The sequence below is a fragment of the Rhinopithecus roxellana genome, chromosome 15 (genome assembly GCF_007565055.1).
Source record: "Rhinopithecus roxellana isolate Shanxi Qingling chromosome 15, ASM756505v1, whole genome shotgun sequence".
In the NCBI taxonomy this organism is placed as follows: domain Eukaryota; kingdom Metazoa; phylum Chordata; class Mammalia; order Primates; family Cercopithecidae; genus Rhinopithecus; species Rhinopithecus roxellana.
Window position 1 is genome coordinate 2962528 of NC_044563.1, and position 9093 is coordinate 2971620.

Genomic DNA, 9093 nt, shown 5'->3' on the forward strand with positions numbered 1-9093 from the left:
TAAATTTGTCTTTTTTCCCATTTGTTTTGGCCCCTACAATTAATACCTCAGCCCCAGGCTGTCTGGTGCTTCCTGCAAAGCCCCAGGGTGCTGGTCACCTGCTCTCTGCTGACCACATGTGACCAATGGGCAACAGCCTCTGCCCAAGTGCTCTCATCTTTCCTGTGTTGACTCCCCCAGATAATATTAATTTTATGTTTTTAGATTTCAAAAGTTATCCATGGTCTTTATATTTTACTCATGCCAGTCTCAGTTTCGCATTGTTCTAAATAAATACTTGAGGCTGGGTAATTTACAAAGGAAAGAGGTTAGAATGGCTCATGGCTCTGCAGGCTGCACAAGCATGGCACCCACCTCTGCTTGGCTTCTGGGGAGGCCCTCAGGGAGCTTTTCCTCACTGCGGAAGGTGAAGCAGGGGCAGGCACGCCACATGGTGAGAGTGGGAGGAAGGGGTGAGGAGGGGCCACACACTTGTGAACAACCAGATCTGAGTGAAGGTACTCATCGCCAAGGGGGTGGCACTAAGCCAGTCATGAGGGATCCACCCCCATGATCCAAACACCTCCCCGCAGGCCCCTCCTTCAACACTGGGGATTACATTTTGACAAGAGATTTGGAGGGGACATCCCAACTATATCATTATACCCCAGACCCCTCAATCTCATGTCCTCACATTGCAAAATAGAATCATCTCTTCCCAACAGTCCTCCCAATGTCTTGACTGATTCCAACATCGAGTCCAAAGTCCAAAGTCCAAGCTCCTTCCACCTATGAACCTGTGAAAACCAAAACACATTATTTACTTTCAAGATACAATGAGGGTAGAGGCACTGGGTAAACATTCCCATTCCAAAAGGGAAAAATCAGCCAAAAGGAGGGGGCTACAGACCCCACACATGTCTGCAATCCAGCAGGGCAGCCATTAAATCTTAAAGCTCCAGAGTAATGTCCTTGGACTCCCTGTCCCACATCCAGGGTACACTGGGGTGAGTGGTGGGCTCCTAAGGTCTTGAGGAACTCCACCCTCGTGACTTTGCAGGGTTCACCCCCCGCAGCTGCTCTCATGGGTTGGAGTTGGGTGTCTGCAGCTTCTCCATGCTCAAGATGTAAGCTGCCAGTGGCTCTACCATTCTGGGGCCTGGAGGATGGTGTCCTCCTTCCCACAGCTCAATTAATCAGCGCCCCAGTGGGGACTCTATGTGGGCCTCCTGCCCCACATTTCCCCTCTACACTGCCCTAGTATATATCCTCTGTGTGGGCTCTGCCCCTGTATCAGGCTTTTGCCTGAGTGCCCAGGCTTTCTCATAAATCCTCTGCAATCTAGGTAGAGGATTGCAAGCCTCCTTCACTTTTGCACTCTACACATCTACAGGCTTAACACCACATGGGAGCTACCAAGGCTTATGGCTTGCATCCTCTGAAGCCAGAGTTATATTTGGGGTCTTTTGAGCTGAGGCTGGAGCTGGAGCAGCCTATGTGTGGGGAGCAGTGCAGGGCAGTGAGGGCCTGGGCTGAGCCCCTGAAACCATGCAGTCCTCCTAGGCCTCTAGGTCAGTGATGAGAGGGGCTGTCTCAAACATCTTTGAAATGCATCTGAAGTCTTTTCCCATTGTGTTGGCTATTAGCACTTGGGTTGTGTTTTGTTTGTTTGTCATGCTAATATCTCTAGCAGGTGGTCGCTCTGTAGCCTGCTTGGATTCCTCTCCTGATAATGCTTTTTCATTCTCTGCCACATGGCCATGCTGCAGACTTTCCAAACTTTTACACTTTGATTCCCTTTTAAATATGAATTCCAACTTTAATTCATGTATGTGCTCTTGCATGTGAGAATACGACGTTAGATTCAGTCAGGCCACAACTTGAATGTTGTGCTGCTTAGAAATTTCTTCCACCAGATATCCTAAGTCACCACTGGTAAGTAGAAAGCTTCAGAGCCCCCTAGGGCATGAAACACAATACAGTCAAGCTCGCTGTCAAGGCACAACACATGTGACCTTTGTTTTAGTTTTCTGTAAGTTCCTCATTTCCCTGAGACCTCATCAGGCTGGACTTCATGGTTCTTATCACTGTAATTATTTTGGACACAACCATTTAACCAGTCTCAAAGGAGTTCCAACCTTTTCCTCATCTTTCTTTCTTCTTCTGAGCCCTCCAAAATCTTCCAGTCTCTGGCCATTATCCAGTTCCAAAGTCACCTCCACATTTTCAGGTGTCTTTATAGCAACATCTCACTCCTGGTACAATTTTCTGTATTAGGCTCTTTTTTGTGTTGCTATAAAGAAATACCTGAGACTGGGTAATTTATAAAGAAAAAAGGTTTAATTGGCTCATGGTTCTGCAAGTTGTGCAAGCATGGCACCAACATCTGCTCAGCTTCTGGTGAGGCCCTCAGGGGGCTTTTACTCATGGTGGAAGGCAAAGCGGGAGCAGGCATGCCACATGGTGACAGCTGAGAAAGACAGAGCCGGTGGAGGGACAGGTGCCACACATTTGTTTGTTTTTTTTGAGATGGAGTTTTGCTCTTGTTGTCCAGGCTGGAGTACAATGGCATGAACTCGGCTCACCGCAACCTCTGCTTCCCGGATTCAAGTGATTCTCCTGCCTCAGCCTCCCAGATAGCTGGGATTACAGGCATGTGCCACCATGCCTGGCTGATTTTGTGTTTTTAGTAGAGACAGGGTTTCTCCCTGTTAGTCAGGCTGGTCTCGAACTCCTGACCTCAGGTGATCTGCCCACCTCAGCCTCCCAAAGTGTTGAGATTACAGGCATAAGCCACCATGCCCAGTCAGTGTCACACATTTTTAAACAACCAGATCTTGCTTGAACTTCCTCATCACCAAGGAGATGGTGCTAAACCATTCGTGAAAAATCTATACCCATGATCCAAACACCTCCCAACAGGCCTCACCAACATAAGATTTGGAGGAGGCATCCAAACTATTTTACTGGGGATCACTTTTTTTTTTTTTTTAGGTAAGTCTTCCTCTGTCACCTGGGTTGGATTACAGTGACGTGGTCACAGCTTATTCCAGCTTCAAACTTCTGGGCTTAAGGAATCTTCCCACCTTGGCCTCCTAGGTAGCTGGGAATATAGGCGTGTGTCACCATACCCAGCTAACTTTTAAACTTTTTGTAGAGATGGGGTCTTGCCATGTTGCTCTGGCTGGTCTTGAACTCCTGGCCTCCAGTGATCCTCCTGCCTTGGCCTCCCAAAGTGCTGGGATTGCAGGTGTGAGCCAGTGCACCCAGACAATATCCTTTCCTTTCCTATCCAAATAAGAATAATCTATCCTCATCTTGATGTTTGTGGGGAATCTTTTCCCCTACTCAATTATTTCTGAAAATCTCACAAGTCTCTCTGCTGTTGTTTTCTCTCTTCCCCAGACAGAGCGTTCACTCCTCTTAGGCTGCTTCTTCCAGCTTCTCAGTTGGGCTCCTTGCTCAGTTGTACTGCATGTAGGGAAAGAGGTTCCTTTGTGCCATGGTCTGCGTGTGTTCCCCAAAATTCATGTATTGGAAACTTTACCCCCAATGCAAGAGTGTTGGGAGGTGGGGCCTAACAAAAGGTACTTGGAATGAGTTAGTGCTGCATGCAAGAAGGACTTGAGGGAGGGCATTCATCCTTTTCTGTGCCATGTGAGGACAGCATATTCATGCTCTCCTGCCCTTCTGCTTTCTAATATGTGAAGACACAGTAAGAAGGCCCACACCAGACACAAGCACCTTGATCTTGGACTTCCTAGCCTTCAGGACTATGAGAAAGTACATTTCTGTTCTTTATCAATTACCCAGGTCAAGTATTTTTCTTATAGCAGCAATAACACACTGAGGCACTCTAGTCACCAAACCACTACTTATATGAGGCTACTTTCTTTGTTTAAGGGATGCATGCTAAACCCTGAGGAGAGCATAAGGGGGCACATTACTGAAAAGAAACTGAAGTCTGCTTACCAGATGTGTCTGCTCCTCAAATCTCCTGGCCATGCTCTTGGGCATTGTTTCACCAGTGTATTCACCTAAGAACACAGCAGCATGTCCCCAGCATACTCGCCCAAGAATACAGCAACATGTCACCAGTGTACACACCCAAGCATACAGCATCATGTCACCAGTGTACTCACCCCAGCATACAGCAACATGTCACCAGCATTCTTACCCAAGAATACAGTAACATGTCCCCAGTGTACTCACCCAAGAATACAGCATCATGTCACCAACGTACTCACCTGCAGAAATCCTTGAGGAGATGGTCTACCAAGATAAGAATCAGAAGAGCCCTCAAGAGGTGACTGAACTCTGTTGAAAACAGAGGTTGTGGTGTGCAGTTTTCAAGTAGTTCACCTAAGACAAAGTGATAGAGACATGTTGAACATAAAAAGGGTGATGGATAACAGCAAAACATAAATAAAATAAAATAAAATAAAATAAAATAAAATAAAATAAATAGAAAGGAAAAGAAAAGAACAGACAGCAGCAAGTTGGCAGCTGGGATTTAGGGTCAAAGCACCAAACACCAAACAGGACGAGGGCAGTGGCTCATGCCTGAATCTCAGAGTGCCTGTAATCCAGGGAGGCCAAGGCAGGAGGATCACTTGAGCCCAGGAGTTCAAGACCAGCTTTGGCAACATAGGAAGACATCGTCTCTAGAAAAAAAAAAAATTGTTTTAAATTAGCCAGGCATACTGGTGCACACCTGTAGTTGCAGCTACTCAGGAGGCTTAGGTGGGAAAATCATTGAGCCTGGGAAATTGAGTCTGCAGTGAGCCATGAAATAAAAATTAAAACATATCATAAAAATAAAAGAATATGGAGGGAGAGTTAAAGATCTCACTTTCAGAATTGGGGACATCTTTAGACACAAAAAATGTAGGGATAGAAAGGAATCGAGTAAGAAAACCGACAAGTCCAAGCATTCAGTTTGGGAACTGGTCCCAGAAGATGGGTAATGTCTTCCTGTCACCACCAGCCTATCCCACTCCGTCTTTTCCAGAGCCTCCGTCTCTGTTTCCGTTATGTGCAGGCTGGTATGCCTTGCCAATCTCTTCCCAATTTCTTCTTGATTTTAGCTTCTGGCTTGTGACTGCTTTTTCCAACACAATTTCTAGGTTAATTCTCAGTGATTTCCGTACACAAGTAAATGAACCTTCCCCACTCCTCACCCCTGTGGTGATATCTGTGACCATGTTCTCAGCAGGGCACCCCACCGGGCTCTGTCCCATGCACCCCGCTTCCAGCCACCCTCCTCTTCCTAGCTCTCTTTCTCCAATGCTTCGATCTCACCAGAACTCTCAGTCCATCAGCACGACCATGGCTTCACCACTCCCCAACCTCTCTGATACCTCTTCTTTTTTTGGTAACAGCTTTGTTAAGATACAATTTATATGCCACACAATTTGCCCACTTAAGGCATACAATTCAATGCTTTTAGTGTATTCACAGTGCTGTGCACCCATCGCCATCACTAGTTACAGAACGTTTCATCGCCTCAGAAGCAAAGCTCACACTCTTGAGTACCCCCAACTCACTCCCCCCCAGGACGGTTCTCCAGGCGGTTTCAGACCTCGGCAGTTCTCCCGGTGTCTCACTTGTGGTTCTCAGGCCAAGGTCAAGACCCCTGACTTAGTTCCTTTTCCTTGGCTAATCTGATCTCTGCACTGGGAGCTGTGCCATTCCGGGCAAGTGATTCATACTTAACCCCTCTGTGCCTGTGACACGAAAAACACGCAGCTGCCTTGAGGATTAAATGAGTTAAAGTCATTATCAAGAAGTGCCGGACACATCTCCAGCAGCGACCCGGCAAAACAGGCACAATCTCCTTCTCTGCCACACCCAGTTCCAGCCCACCCTGGCTGCAGTGCTTAGGGGCCCAGGGAATCCTGTGTGACAGGCTAAAGCGTGTGCCCTACCCTGCGTGGAAGGCCTGGTCCCCAGGCCCTCAGGACGGGGCCTGATTTGAAGGTGGGGCCATTGAACAGGTCATTCAGTTTCAATGAAGTCCCCGGGGTGGGCCTGATCCCCACTCACTGGGGTCCCCATGGGGAGAGGAGACACAGACCCACACAGGGCGGCCCGCGGGGGCGCAGGAGACACCCGCCCCCAGCCCGGGAGGGGCCTGGGAAGGTACCAAACCCTGAGACTCCCTGACCTCAGGCCTCCACCCCCAGAACAGAGGAAACCAACGTCTGTGGCTGAAGCCTTGGAGCCGCCCCGTCTGTGCCGCCCTGAGACTGTGGCCCCGAAAGCTCCTCTCCCCGGCCACAGAGCTGAGGGTCCGACAGCGGTCCCAGGAGCCCCCAGAGCCGCGACCCCACCGTGAGGGGAGGGGAGGGAGTCAGGTCCCGCGGTCTGCCGGGTGCCTGCCCCGCAGCGTCCCCGGGAGGAGGGAGACGAGGCCCGGAGGAGGCTGCAGGCCGGGGCTCCAGGGCGGTGCTGGGCAGGTTCCAGTGCCGGGGGGTTCCCAGAACGGCCGGGGGGCGGGCGGACAGGCGGAGCCTTCGTGGGTTACCCCCTAAAAACCAGCCCAAGCTCCGCTTCTCGGGAACCCTCCCCACGGAAGCAGCCCCGAGACGGGGGGGACCTGCCCTGTGCCAACCCCAAGGGAAGCCCCCGGGAGTGACTCTGATGAGCCGGGTCCATCAGGGGACGCCCCCCACCGCTCCCCCAGACAGACACTGAGACCCAGATGGCCACCCGGTTCCTCATTCATTCATTCACTCATTCATTCCCCGCCAGCGGACCCCAGGGACCGCGCAGTCCCTGGAGATCCAGAGGAAAAGGAGAAACCCAGGCTGCCCCGGGGGCTTCAGGCTGGCACGGGGAGGGGGAGGACGTGGGCCCTGCCCAGGTGGATGCTCCGAGGAACCGGCCGCAGGAGGCACCGCCAAGCAGGTAAAGCGGACAGGGGCGGTTCTGAGAGCCCGGGGGTCTTTCTCTTGCTGCCCCCAGGAGCGTCTTCTGTCTCATTCTCTTAAACTTTCTACAGACTCCGCTTCCTGTTTAGTGATTTTCCTTTATAAGGGTGACAGTGAAAATCAGAGTCCTCCTCCTGGCGAGGAAGGGCCTGTGTGGCTCTCACTGCTTGCTGTGCCACTGCTTTTGGGAACATGCTTGCACCTGCCTATGTTTGAGGATCTCTATGCGACATGTTTTCTAATTTCCCTTTTCGCATTGTGTCTGAAATGTGCGAGAGGCCTGGTGATGGTGTTTGGTTCAGAAATCCCAGAAGTCCTGTAAACAGATGTTGTGTGTTCTGCTTTATGATTTCGATTCCTAGAGAGGTTTCAAATGGGAGTCTACAGAAATTTATACTCAGTAATTTTCTCCGAACACTAAGCATCTGCCCAAATATAAGATAATCTAGTTATTTTACTTCAAAATGTTATTTTTTTTTTAGTGTGAACTGAGGTTGGTCATTGAAACTCTATATTCCCCAATGCCCAACTGTAACACAGTTATAATATTATCATTTTACAATTTTATCTTTTTCAGATAATACATGTTTACATTTACATGTTTATAAAGAAAAGTAGGGCCTGTGGTATTTTTAATGCCAGTTTTGCTAATGTACTCAGTATTATTTTATAGATTAGATTCATAAAGTGTATTCATCTGTGTCTAGTAAGTGGGTAACTTTTATTTATTTATTTTTTTCAGCTATGTCTTCTCATATCACCCAAGACCTTTTGCCAGAGCAGGGCATACAAGATGCATTCCCAAAATCAATATGGAGAGGATGTGGAAATTCCAGGCCTTGACAGTTTCCACTGGAGGAAAGACTGGGGAAATGTAGATGAGTGTAAATTGCAGAAAGAAGATTATAATGGACTTAAGCAATGTTCATCAACTACCCATAGCAAAATCTTTTGATGTAATAAATGTGTTAAATCTTTAATAATTCTTCAAATTTAAATAGACATATTATAATTCACGCTGGACAGAAGCCTTTCAAATGCAAAGAATGTGGTAAATCCTTTCAAATGTTCTCATTCTTAACTGAACATCAGAAATTCACACTGGAAAAAAATTCCACAAAATGTAAAGAATGTGGCAAAACCTTTAACCACTGCTCACACTTTACTGAACGTGAGAACATTTGCACTAGAGAGAAACCTTACAAATGTCAAGAATGTGACAACGTTTTAAAAACTTGCTCAGTCCTTCCTAAAAACAGAATTTACACTGCAGGGGAACATTACAAATGTGAAGAATTTGGCAAAGCCTTCAAACAGCTCTCCCACCTTACTGGTCATCAGGAACATGGTGCTGTGGAAAAATTCCACAAATGTGAAGAGCGTGACAGTGTCTTTCTCTCTTGCTCAAGGCTTTCTAATCATGAGATGATTATTGCTGGAGAGAAGCTCTCCAAATGTGAAAAACTGCCCAAGTCCAAGTCTTTCCAAACATCAGAGATGTGAGATTGGAGGGAAACCTTTCAAATGTGAGGAATGTGACAGCATCTTCAAATGGTTCTCAGACCTTACTAAACCTAAGAGAATTCACACTGGTGAGAAACCATACAAATGTGAAGAATGTGGGAAAGCCTATACGCAGTCCTCACACGTCAGTGAACACAGGAGGATTCACACCGGAGAGAAACCCCACCAGTGTGAAGAATGTGGGAAAGTCTTCAGAACTTGCTCAAGCCTTTCTAATCACAAGAGAACTCATTCTGAAGAAAAACCCTACACGTGTGAAGAATGTGGCAACATCTTTAAGCAGTTATCAGACCTCACTAAGCATAAGAAAACCCATACTAGAGAGAAACCCTACAAATGTGATGAATGTGGAAAGAACTTTACCCAGTCATCCAACCTTATTGTACATAAGAGAATTCATACTGGGAAGAAATCTTACAAATGTGAAGAATGTGGCAGAGTCTTTTTGTGGTTCTCAGATATTACCAAACATAAGAAAACCCATACTGGAGAGAAACCCTACAAATGTGAAGAATGTGGAAAGAACTTGACCTAGTCCTCAAACCTTATTGTACATAAGAGAATTCATACTGGAGAGAAACCCTACAAGTGTGAAGAATGTGGCAAAGCCTTCACCCAGTTCTCACACCTGACTGTACATGAAAGCATTCATACTTGA

The 9093-nt window shown here is 47.5% G+C and overlaps 1 pseudogene; it reads left to right on the plus strand.

The window, feature by feature from the left end:
- Positions 1 to 7655: 7655 nt before the first annotated feature.
- LOC115893564 lies at positions 7656 to 9093 on the plus strand (annotated as a pseudogene).